We start from the raw sequence: 13045 nt of genomic DNA on the forward strand, positions 1-13045 counted from the left end.
CCACCAAGGGACTGCAAGAAACAATATATAGGAGAAAGAGGCTGACAACGTGCGAGCTGCATTCATAAAGTTCATCTAGTCCGTAAATGCCACGGACAGCTGTTCCTCATGTCGATACGCAGGACACTGAGTATCTCTGATCCCGGGAGTTGGAACTGGGATTATATGACCGTCTGCAGCACTGGTTACTTCCTTGTGTGAAGTACCTCCTGATGGAACACATGTAAAAGTCTATTGCTCATTGAGAAATACATACAAAATAGTAGCCCAGAACAGTATTTCTGTTGTGTTTCTGGTGCTGCTCTTGACATGCCCTACGACACTGTACTTTTTCTGTAGATTAATTGAGTGCTTCCATGATCGTATTGTGGGCAGTAATCTGCGTTTTAACTTCAATTACGCGCGTCTGAAGCCCAGGTCCACCAATGTATTTTTTGTCTTTCTCTTATCATGTGCAATTACAATACAGTAAATAATCAATTAATATTGGAAGATGACATTCAGAGGCGTGCGAAATGCCGAGATTTTAGTGATATTTATGCAATGATTAGAGATTGCCTTGATTCAGGAAATAAGGATGTAAAATGTGTTTTGTGTCGAGATAAGGAACAGTGAGAAAAGAAGTCAGTAGCAGGTGTAGTTGACAAGCCCACTCGCAGTAACCGGAGTGAGAAATAAGACGGACAGAAAAAGTACTGTGTGTGAGCGCTAAAAGATGGCAGTAATCATGGGTGATCTTAATTTCCCCTCTCTCACTCCCGGTTCTATTGTAGAGAATGTTTGGAGAACAATAATCAGTAAAATACGTATGGCCCATAGAACAAGACAAGCCATATCTTGGTCATCGATTACTTTACAGGCGACTTAGTTTCCGTCTTTTCTTGGAAACCATCTGAACCACACTTTTATTGGGTTTCTTTCCATATTAATATTAGTCTGTCTTTTGATTATTCCTCACAAAATGCATGACCTCACACTCACAACATGAAACTGCAAGATTTCTCCACTCACTCATACTATCATTATCTTTTTGCAGTTTTGCACGTCCTCATCAAAATAAGCCCGCTCACTGATTGCGTATCGGCAGCAGAACTGGACACATTTCACTCTGCCACTTCCTTCAAGTCATTAAGACAGATAAACCATTGAAGCCCGATGACTGACCATTCTGGATTTCACTAATTATATGTTTTCAACTTGAAAACTGTTCAATAATCCCGATTCGGTGACATCTTGTGAGTAGACAGTGGACAGTTAATGCTGATTTATTACCCAACACCGTGAACTCTCTCAGTGTGCAATGATCTATTATATGGCTCCTAATTGAGTATTTGACAGAAATTCGAAAGGACTATATCGAACAGCTCCCTTGATCAGCTCCGCTGGTCATGTTAGCAAAGAAATCTGGCAAATTGGCAAGTGTGATTTTCCTTTCAATAAATAATGTTGACTCAGTTTGAGTGCAAACATCTCTTCCTAACGTTGTGCTTTATTCATTTTAAATGGTGTCTAGCGTTTTGCAAATGACAGCAAATACATCAGAGCAGATAGCAGCAATTTAGCCCATCAAGTCAGCCACAGCTTTCAATGATATCTCGGCTTATTTGTATAATCCCCAACTCTACTTTTCAGCCTTATCTCCGTGGCCCTTGATTGCGGACTGACTAAATAACTGTCAATCTCAGCCTTGAAGGTACCCATTCTTGACAGACCTCTGTTGGATGCATTTCCACAGACTTGCTATCCTCCGAAAGAGAGAATATTTTCCTCACGTCAGTCTTTCATGTTTGACCCCATCCGCTGTGATAAGGCCCACTGGTCCCACATTATCCATATATTTAAATCAGGGCAGTATAAACACCCGAAGGTCGGTCTTAACTCTGCAGAGCCAGCTGTGAGTATTTGAAACATTTTCAAATCTTGACCACAAACAGACATGAATTGCACATTAGATTTGCCAAAAGCGAATTTTGTTCAAGATCACATAGAATCATAGAGTCATAGAGATGCACAGCATGGAAACAGACACTTCGGTCCAACCTGTCCATGCCGACCCAGATATCCCAACCCAATCTCGTCACACCTGCCAGCACCCGGCCCATTTCCCTCCAAACCCTTTTCATTCATTTGCCCATCAAAATGCCTCTTAAATGTTGCAATTGTACCGGCCTCCACCACATCCTCTGGCAGCTCATTCCATACACGTACCATCCACTGCGTGAAAACATTGCTCATTCGGTCTCTTTTATATCTTTCACCTCTAACCCTAAACCTATGCCCTCGAGTTCTGGACTCCCCGACCCCAGGAAAAAGACTTTGTCTATTAATCCTATCCATGCCCCGCATAATTTTGTAAACCTCGAGAAGGTCACCCCTCAACCTCCGACGCAGCAGGGAAAATAGCACCAGCCTGATCAGCCTCTCCCTGCAGCTCAGATCCTCCAACCCTGGTAACATCCTTGTAAAACTATTCTGAACCCTTTCAATCTTCACAACATCTTTCCGACAGGAAGGTGAACAAAATTGCACGCAATATTCCAACATTGGCTTAAACAATGTCCTGTACAGCCGCAACATGACCTCCCAACTCCTGTACTCAGGACTCTGACCAATAAAGGAAAGCAGACCAAACGCCTTGTTCACTATTCTACCGACCTGCGACTCCCCTTTCAAGGAGCTACGAACCTTCATTTGAAGGTCTCCTTGTTCAGCAACACTCCCAAGGATCTTACGATTAATGGCATAAGTCCTGCTCAGATTTGCTTTCCCAAAATGCAGCACCTCGAATTTATCTCAATTAAATTCCTGCTGCCACTTCTCAGCCAATTGACCTATCTGGTACAGATCCTGTTGTAATCTGAGGTAACCCTCTGTAACTCAGCTGGCGATGAAAGCACTGGACCAATACAATATTTTCTCGATCCATTGCTATGTTTATTAATCTCTCTGCACATGAAAATGGATCCTTCTCATCCACTTTAATGGATTAAATTCCCTCTAGTGTGGCCCCCTTCGGCCCTACAAGTCCACACTGACCCTCTGAAGATTAACACACCCAGACTCATTTCCCTGTGAGTAATGCACCAAACACTATGGGCAAGTTACCACGGCAAATTCACCTGACGAACACATGTTTGGACTGTGGAAGGAAACCCACGCAGACAGGGGGAGAATGTGCAAACAGCACACAGACAGTGGCCCGACGTTGGATGAAACTTGGGACCATGGTGATGCGAGGCAGCAGTGCTAGTTGCTGAGCCACAATTATCTCTCATCAACGCGTGTAATTCAACTTGATCTCCCAGCATCCTACTCCGTTCTGAACCAAGAGAGGGGGACAGCGAATGCTGGAGTCAGGCTGCGGACAGGGCAAGCCAAATACTGGTGTTTCAGGTTGGAAACATTCATTTCATAAGATGTATTAAGCACGGGAGTTAAATGTGTAGACAGGTCCGAGTGGGAAAGGTGATGGGTTAGATATCCATTGGGAATCCCCACGCAGTTTCGAATTCTGCCGACTACGTTTTCAATGATTTCCAAAAGGACGATTTCGCGCTCAAACTTGAAAAAAGAACAATCTCAACAAACCATGCCAGTTGTTCGATTTGATTTTGTAACCTCGAGGTCTTAATCAGAACTGTACCACGATCAAAACCTTGACCGTTTCTCTTCCCACGGATACGCTGGACACATCGAGTTTCTGCAGCATCCTCTGAATGTACTGTGCAAAAGTGCAACTTTACATTCGATTCCGTTAATCACAGTCCTCCATGTCCTGACCCTGGACGGTGGCAAGTTTTCTTCCTGTTCGTCAAACGGCCCATCCCCACCGCTCCCTCCCTCCCTCATTTTAAACAGCCGCAGGAAATCTCTGGTTCACCTTCTTCGCTCCAAAGTGAAACTTACCAGCCTCTGGACTCTCTCCTCATAAAGGGATTTCTCATCCCGGACATGGTGAAAGACAGAGGATAGTGAAGAGATTTTGGGGAAATATTGACAGTTGAGAGCGGAACAATGTTAAGGAGGCAAAACATGGAAACCAGTCTCCAGCTTTGTGGATCTTCAGAAACTTTTTGGGAAGTGGAATCGGAAGGGAATGGGCAAGGGTGAACTGTCGGACTGAGCAGAAACTGTCAAGACAGCTTCCCCCTCTTTCAGGGGACGGGACATTAACTCTGATGTTCTCGGGGCACGAACTGATCTGAGACATTGAAAGATTTATTGTTTTTGTATATGAGGACTCTAGGACATTGAAAAAGCTCGGGCCAGACAAACACTGAGAGGCTGGAACTCAGACTGTCAGGGTGTGGGAGAGAAGCTTCCCAGTGACATGGGTACGCCTGCAGTGAGTGGGATCAGACTGTTCCTAGGTCTCCATAATGAGCGTCCCAGGCTCTATTTTGAAAAAATACATCTGATAGAGAGGTCAGTTGTCATTCTGGGAAGGCAGACTGAAGTTAAGGTTCAGTAACCGCCTACTTTGGAGGATCGTGTGATGTGCTGGATTGCACGTGTCAGCGCATTAGTCTGCTGAATGAAAGATAGATGATTCAAGAGCCCCCAGGGCGACAGCGATTGCTGCCCTTAATGCATCTGTTTGCTTTGCTGCACTGGTTCAATTTCTAATGAGATCAACAGGTATTCTCCAAATGGAAACGCTACCGTGTGACTAACCACAATGACATTTCCGCATTGCTGTCAAGGATAATGTCAAGAACTGTGACTTGTGGGAATCTGAAACCAAAAAGAAACTGCTGCAGAAACGAGCCAATTTGGGAGTACCTGTGGGAGAAAACACAGCGCTGATGACGTTCCGAAACATTGCCTCTTAATGTCTCTCCAGAAATGCTGCTAGAGCTGCTGAGGTTCTCTTGCAAGTTCTGTTTTTATTTTAACTGAATGCCCATTTCATCCATCAGGATGATGCAGCCAGCCTCACCACGCATCGAAATATTACACGTTTGGAAGCTGCGAAATGATTGGATTCAAACAAACCCAATAATGATTTACTCTTCCTCAGCTGCACAAGGAAAGAGACCTGGGAAGTGAATTGCACAGTGTCGTCCTGTCGTCCTGGAGGAGTGGTTAAGGCAATGGAATTGAAATTCATATGGCTTAAAGCATGCAGCCTCGAATCCTACTGATGGTGATGGAGAAATGCCAATAATTGCGAAGGGAAATTGCTCCCTGACTTCGACTGGAAGAGACAACTTAAAAACAAAAACGGGAAAATTGGGCATGTTGGGTATCTGCTACCCACTGCCTGTCACGTTGCAGCAAGCAGAAATTTCGAGAGAAATTTGAGACGCATTGATGTGTACACTTCTACCACCAACTGCGTTTGAAGCTGTTAGCCAACTGTTGGAAAATGAGACGAGAACAGTCAGGGACTTGTGTTCGACTGGTGCAAACTTGTTTCGCTGAAGTGCATTTACTGTGCTTCAGAAACCTTTGACATGCTGCAGTGAGGTGGTCGGAGAAACTGGCAGATGTGAAGCACGTTAAACTGGTCTCATCCTGACATCTCTCCTGCTCTCGGGGGATTTGTCTGTCTGTCCACCTGTGTGGATGAAAATGAGGATGATTTCCTCAGGGCGATTACCATACAGTGTGACCACGTCAAAGTTCAGTCCTATGATTGTGTCATTTAAAGCACAGGGAGTATCTCATTGAAATTTACCCTGGAAACATCAGAATATGTAAGGTTAAGTGCCTCATGCTGGAAACTGGGACTAGAGTTGATGAATATCCGGTCTCCCGCACTGCAGATAGGCGGAAAGGCCTTTTCCACGCTGAAAGGAATGGAAGAAACAACGAAATTGGTGTGCAGCTAAAATGATCACAAATGAAAAAATAAAAGGGGATTCATTAGGAAACATGCAGCGCCATATTTCAATTTCTATGGAAGTCTAGTGGTAAGGATTCAGTACTCTTACTGCTGTGGCAATGGGAGATTTCCTCTGACGGGTTATCTTGTTGACAGCCTTCCCAAAGCAGGGAATGTTGTATGGTGCTGGAAATTGATGGAGTTTTGTCACAAACACGATTCAGACTGGCGTAAAACAAATACGTGCGAATCCTGGAAATCTGAATCAACAACAGGAATTGACAGACAAATTCAGCGGCCTGACAGCACCCGTGGAGTCAAAGAGATTTAATTTTTCATATCGACAGAATCAGGTTACTTGTGCATTTTATTGTTTTAATTCCTGGGTAATTGCCAGTTTCACTTCACGAATCAGCATACATATCAGAATCTCTCATTAGCTGACAAACGTCATCTGTAAAATGAAAACTGTCATATCGGCTGTAATGCTGTTGCGGTTCTCCTGAGTTGGTGAAAGTCTGGCCTTACTCATTACCTTTATCTTGTCCTTTCTGTCCATGAGCAACAACGTTGAATGGAGAGCTTCTGTTTTCAATGTCTACCTTCGTATGCTTATGTATGTGTCTCCCTTTGTCTCTCTGTACCACCTCACTCTCTTCTACATTCTCCCACTCTCTGTCTGTCAATATCCCTCAATTTCTATTCCTATTCTTGGAAAAGTCTGAAATTCGGTGACAGTGTGAGAGTTTACCTGTTTCATGGCTTTCTCTGCCGCAATTATCCTTCCAGTTGGATGCAATCAATCACTGGATTGATTCTGGCAGATCCGCGTCTGTGCTCTGTGTGGAAGCAGGAAATAGTTTTCATTCAGATAAACCAAAAGAAGAGAAATAAATCTTTATTTCCTGAATGCGAATTGGATCCAGGTCTGTGCGATTCAAACTCAGACTCTGAAGCAGGGACACCACTGATGCTGACAATAACCCTTGACCTAACCTGTCCAAACTTCTGTACCTATTTTCTTTCTCCCCACATTTTGGAGCACCAGTCCTTGCCGTGAGTGGTGAAGGAGCTAACTACTCCCTCGCAGAAACACAACTGGGGCCAGAGACCCATATATCTGTCCCACGGCGGGTATTGCTTTGCTCCGAACAGACCAGGTTTGCTGTGTGGGACTGAAACTGTGTTCGATCACACACAGACGCGGTGTAACAGCTGCCAGCAGATGTGGAGAAGGTTGGGGCGGATTCAGACCAATTCTGGGGAATAGACTGGATCAGGAATTCAGGGGAGCTTAGTGTCACAGACAGAAGGCTGGAGAATTGGGTTGGGAAAGATATCAGCCATGGTCGAATGGTCGGGCAGACTAGATGGGCTGAAAACGCTAACTGTCCACCGATGCCTTCTGGTCCCTGGCCATCCGGAACCTAAGGAAATAGAGGGTTTTTTTCAGTTCGAAGTCCTCCGGTCATAACTGGGTGAGATGAGAGATGGAATACGTCTGATGTAAGTTTAGAGACTGGGAAAGTGTTTGGAGACGAAGTAATAAAAGAGGATCTGAGTATAAAGTTGGAAGTCAGGAGATATTCAATAAAAAGGAAGAGTGTGTAAGGCAGAGGGAGATGGACATGGAGAAAGAAGTGTCACTGGTCTTGAAGTCTTAACTCTATTTTCCTTTCCAAGATTCTACCAGACCTGCTGAGATTTTCCCGCAATTTCTTTTGTTGGTACTGAAACAGAAGATGGGAGGGAGTTCCTGGATCAACCAGCTCTCTGTTCTGTGGGCGTTTGAATTCCCCGTTCGACCAGATCACATCTCAATCACGCGAAAACCTCACTATCCTGCCCCACCCCACCCCTGTTACTGACAATAAACCGTAAACCCACCTGCACGCAACACCATCATTTTCCGAGTGAATTGGGAAAAGTTTAGGGAGAGTTCCGTTCGGGTTCATTTAGAGCATTCTAAATCAGTTACTTTTGTTTCAGCACTATTTGACATGGAGCCGTCACTCTCAATCCCCCGAGCATGTGGCCATTCGCATTCCACGGCTCTGGATATTTTGGTTAGTGCATGGTTGGAATGGAACCTCACGTTTTGAAAGGGACATTGTTTATCGTATATTCGGCTGAACTGATAAACGTGTCTCTGGCACCTCCGCTCCAGTGGAAACAATTTTCACTCAGAAACCAACGCATGATCAAAAACAATGGTAACAATGTGTCAAAAAAATCTGCAACAGCGAGCGAATGCGCTCTTGTGTGGGCTTGCAACATTGCAAATTGAATGGAGAGCTGTGAACCTATTAACAGATAAAAGTGCCCCTCCATGAAACTGCATTTGCCAAGACTTCTCCACTCACTCATACTATCGATACCTGTTTGCAAAATTCCACATCCTTATCACAATATGCTCCCCCACCTATTGTGTATCGTAGCATTTCACTCTGCCACTTCCTCCAAGTCATTCGGTCAGATAAAACATTAAATCCAATGACTGACCAGTCTGGATTTCACTAAATATATCTTTCCAACTTGAAAACTGCTCATTAATCTCGATTCGGTGATTTCTGTTAAATAGACAATGGACAGACAATGCTGCTTTATGACCCAACACCGAGAACTCCTTTATTGTGTAACGGACTTTTATATAGCCCCTTATTGATTGCTTGCTAAAATTCAAATGAACTTTACTGAGCATCGTCCTTCACCAAGTCTGCAGGTCATGCTACCAAAGAAATCTGTCAGATTGTCATCGTGTGTTTTTCCTTTAAAAAATGATGTTGACTCAGTTTGACTGTAATCATCTCTTCTAAACTTTCTGCTTTTCTTAATGTGCAATGGTGATTCACATTTTCGAAATGACAACAAAGACATTAGAGCAGATGGAAGCAATTTAACCCATCAAGTCAGCGACAAGTTTCAATGAGATCACGGCTGATTTGGTTCATCCTCAACTCCCCTTTCGGCCTCATCTCTGTGGCCCTAGATTCCCGAAGTGACCAATTGCCTGTCTTTCTTAGCCTTGCATGTATGCAGCACTGACAACCCTCTGTTGCAAACAACTTCACAGATTTGCTACCCTCTGAAAGAGAAAATATCCCCCACACCTAAGTCTTACATAATTGGTCCCTTCCGCTGTGAGGAGTCCTTCTGGTGCCACATTATCCCAGGTGTATATCATAGCAGAAAAAAACCCTCAAGATCGGTCTGCCCTGTCCAGTGACAGCTCTGATTATTTGCAGCATTGTCTTTTTTGACTTTTGAATGAACAAATAGACCTGAACTTTCTTCAAAAACGCTTCATTGTCTGTAATTTCGCTGGCCGTGTAGTGCGTTAGAAAGTCGAGTGCTTGATCACAAATATATCACTCTCAAAATATTATCTCTGTTTCTCTTTCCACAAGTACCGCACGATCCGTCGGTTTTCTGCAGTATTCTGTGAATTTACTGTGCACAAGTGCTGCATTTCATTAAGTTCCTTCAATCACAGTCCTCTGGACACTGACCCTGTTCAGTGACAATACTTCCTCCTGATCGTCAATGTGCCAATCCCCACCGCACCCTCCCCCATCAAGATAAACAGCTGCAGAACATCTTCAGTTAAGTCTCTTGGCTCCAAAGAAAACCTCGGGAAACTCTCCAAATGCCAGGAAATCTCAACCATGGACATGGTGAAAGACAGAGGAGTGTTAAAGAGATTTTGGGAAAATATTATCAATTGGCAGGTGGAAAAAATGTTAAAGAGGCAAACCTTATAACCCAGTCTCCAACATTATGAATCTTCAGAAACTCTGTGAGAAGTGAAATCCAAGGAGAATGAAGAAGGGTGAACTGCCCGAATGAGCAGAGACAGTCAAGAGAGCTTCCCCATCTTTAAGAGAACAGACCATTAACTTTGATGTTCTCGGGACATGAACTGATCTGAGACATTGAAATAATTCTCGTTCCCCTACATGACAAATACGAACCTTATCTAGACTCCAGGACAATGAAAAAACTCACGACCACACAAGGGACAAGAAGGCTTGAAGGGAGGTGGTCCCAGTTGGAGGAGAGCTGGTGCTCAGTGACATGGGTGTGTCTGTCGTAGATGGGATAAGACTGTTCCCATGCCTCCATAATGAATGTTATGGAGGCATGGGAACGGATAAAACTGATAAGAGGGCACTTCTCGGTCTGGGAAGGACAGACTGAAGTCTGTCACAGCCTGCTTTAGATGTTCGGGCAAGGTTTTAGGTTGGAAATTTCAGCGTATTAGACCGTTAAATGAAAGGCTGGTGGTTCAAGACCTCCAAAGGCGACAGCGATCGTTGTTGTTAAAGCATCTGTTTTCTCTGCTGCAGGGTTTCTTGTTTCAAATGGGGGCAGGAAAATGTTCCTCAAACGGAAAATGTCCGTGTGAAGAACCACAAAGAACTTTTCTGCAATAGTTTAAAGGTTAATGTAATGAACTGTGGACTCTGGGAATCTGAAACAAAATCAGAAACTGCTGACAAAACTATCTGATTTGGCAGTACCTGTGGGAGATTATTGAGTTCTGATGAAGTTGTTAAATATTGTCCACGATTCTCTATTGTCACGATGCTGCCAGACCTGCTGAGTTTTGTCTGGGAAAAAGTATAGAGAATCACCAGGAGATGTAGAGTGTTCTTCAAGAAGTCGGTCTATTATTTGCAAACGAAAAACCGTGACACCGAGAAAGCAGATTCTCGAATCCTCTCGAACTTCATTGTCCATGGTTTTTTATAAATTTTTCCCATACTTTGTTTGCTTATCAGCATGTCTAAATATTTTAATCAAAGTACCTCACACTCGCAACACAATAAACCAGTGATGTTAGTTCCAACATCTCTTTAATTGTTCATTCTACTTAACGTTATTCTCATGTGACGGTTAGATATTTAATCTCACCTTTCGCAACAATGGGCTTTCATTCCAGACGCTACTTCATATTTTCCCGATGTCATAATTAGTCATTTATTGTCAATAATCTCAATCAGGCTGACTCTATTAATTAGATATTTAATGCCATGTCCCAAATATTTATGTTCCCAATCGAGTCATAATGATACTTACAGGAAGCCTAACTTTACTAACTGTAATCTAATCTCACCATCGAGACCTTTCAGCGTCAACCTTTCTTTGCTAATTGGTGTGAGAGAATTCCACTATTCTTATCTCATCCCGCATTCTACACACCCCTTGCAATAGATCGCCAGTGGGGTTCATGCTTTAAGCCTTCCCTTGCTTTCATGCTTTAAACCTTCCCTTGCTTTCATGTTCTTTATTTTCCATAATAACATTTTGTCATTCTGACCAAAGGCAGTCATTCCTGGCACTGGATTTACTAACGTTGAATTGTCAGTGATCAGAGAGGACTGTCCCTGTAGTTCTGCTCCCGACTCTCCACCTCCCGCTCTGTTAGTAACCTCTCAGTCTCCTGGGAATTGCATTGTTCCCAATTTTGCCGGATTCCAGGCCTTTAACCTTGGCTGAGCAGACAGTCGATGGTCTGAGGAATATCATTCCCAAACGTCTCGTGTCCGAGGTAATAACAATTAATAACGATGTCTGTGCATCCTCCTCTAATCTGTGAAAATCATTGTTGCGGACTGTAGGAACATTTATTGACCGAAATTGAGGAGGTTTTGAACCAGATCAACTCCTATGAGTTAAGAAGATGGTCTAGATCCTTTTTTCTTTTCCCCTGAAGGCAAATGTACGGCAATGCAATTCAATTGGTGAAACTTCCAGGCTTGAACCGAAACACAATTTACTTCGCATTATCGTTGTAACACAAACAAAAAACAAAGTGTGGACTAACCCAACTCTATTAGAAAACTTAACAAAATGAAATATCATTTAACTACGAACCAGCCAATGTTCGAATATCGTAACATTGCATAAACTACACAAATCTGGCCTACCTGCTACCGGAATGATATTGTGAAACTTGAACAGATGACAAAAAGGTATAATGTGATGTTTGTAATTCTTAAGCTTCCAAATGGTTTTGAGGTGCGAATGTATTTTAACCTTGAAGAAATTTGATGTATTTAAACCTCCTTCCTGTCCACGATAGAAGCTATTGAATCTGGTCCGAATTTCCAGGGGCTTCTGTAATTATTTAAGGTTTCTGACGACAGCAATCTCTCACTTTTCGAACAAAACAAAACGGACCTTATGTTGCGAACAATATTCAAATAAGCAATGGGAAGCAGAGAGGAAAGCTTTCGAGCAACGCTGCCCGGATTGTCACGGCAATTTACAGGAACCATCGCCATGAAAACCCAAAAGCAACCTGACAAATCCGTTTCGCCACAGAATGCAACGTTGGTGCTCAAGACTTTTCCTTTTAAGACCACAACACTGCGATGGCCGGGAATCGAACCCAGGTCAACTGCTTGGAAGGCAGCTATGCTCACCACTACACCACCACCGCACTTGCAGCTAAATTCTCCCTTTTCTGAAACACATATAACAAGGCCGTGATAGTCACCAACTGAACTGGGGCTGAAAGCAAAACAAGAAAATTGCTTGTCAAACGTCAACAGGTCTGAAAACACCAGAATCAGAAGCCTTCAGCCCTTAAGAACAATCACTGGATCCAAAAGGTTTAGTCCTCACAAATGATGCCGGACCTGCTGAGTTTCCCAGCAATGTTTGTGCTGTCTCTCAGATCTGCAACATCTGCAGTTCTTAGTCAGATATAAAACAAACGTTGACCCATTGAAGGGGTATTTGATCAGGTGATTGTCTTCTTCATACACAGATATAGATGGGATAGGGTATAGGATCATAAAATTCTTACAGTGCAGAAACAGGCTGTTCGGCTCATCATGCATCCCACCAAGTCTCACCCTCTACGCTATTCCTGTAACCCCGCATTTCTCATGGCTAACCATATAACCAACACTCACCTGGACACTATTGACTATTGAGCGTTGCAAATCCACCCTAACCTGCGCATCTTTGGACTGTGCGAGGAAACTGGAGCACCCGGAGGAAACTCACGCAGACACGGGGAGAATGTGCAAACTCCACACAGACAGTCTTCAATCAGACAGGGATCTGGGTAATTGGAGAGGTTTCAAGAGGGAGTGCAGACTGGTTTGTGTATGATGGGCCGAAAGCCTGATCTCAGTGCTGTAAAGGCTCTACAGTAACATGATTCCCTACATCCAGCATTCAACACAGTTTGCATTTTGTTTTAAT

General features: G+C 43.5%; 1 non-coding gene across 1 annotated transcript; it reads right to left on the reverse strand.

Moving 5' to 3' along the window:
- Nucleotides 1–12200: 12200 nt before the first annotated feature.
- Nucleotides 12201–12272, reverse strand: trnag-ucc (transfer RNA glycine (anticodon UCC)). The gene has a single exon. It is a non-coding gene; the product is annotated as a tRNA-Gly (tRNA).
- Nucleotides 12273–13045: the final 773 nt, after the last annotated feature.

This window comes from Chiloscyllium plagiosum, unplaced genomic scaffold (assembly GCF_037043375.1).
Source record: "Chiloscyllium plagiosum isolate Xiang-an unplaced genomic scaffold, Cpla_swu_hap1 HiC_scaffold_40, whole genome shotgun sequence".
Lineage (NCBI taxonomy): Eukaryota > Metazoa > Chordata > Chondrichthyes > Orectolobiformes > Hemiscylliidae > Chiloscyllium > Chiloscyllium plagiosum.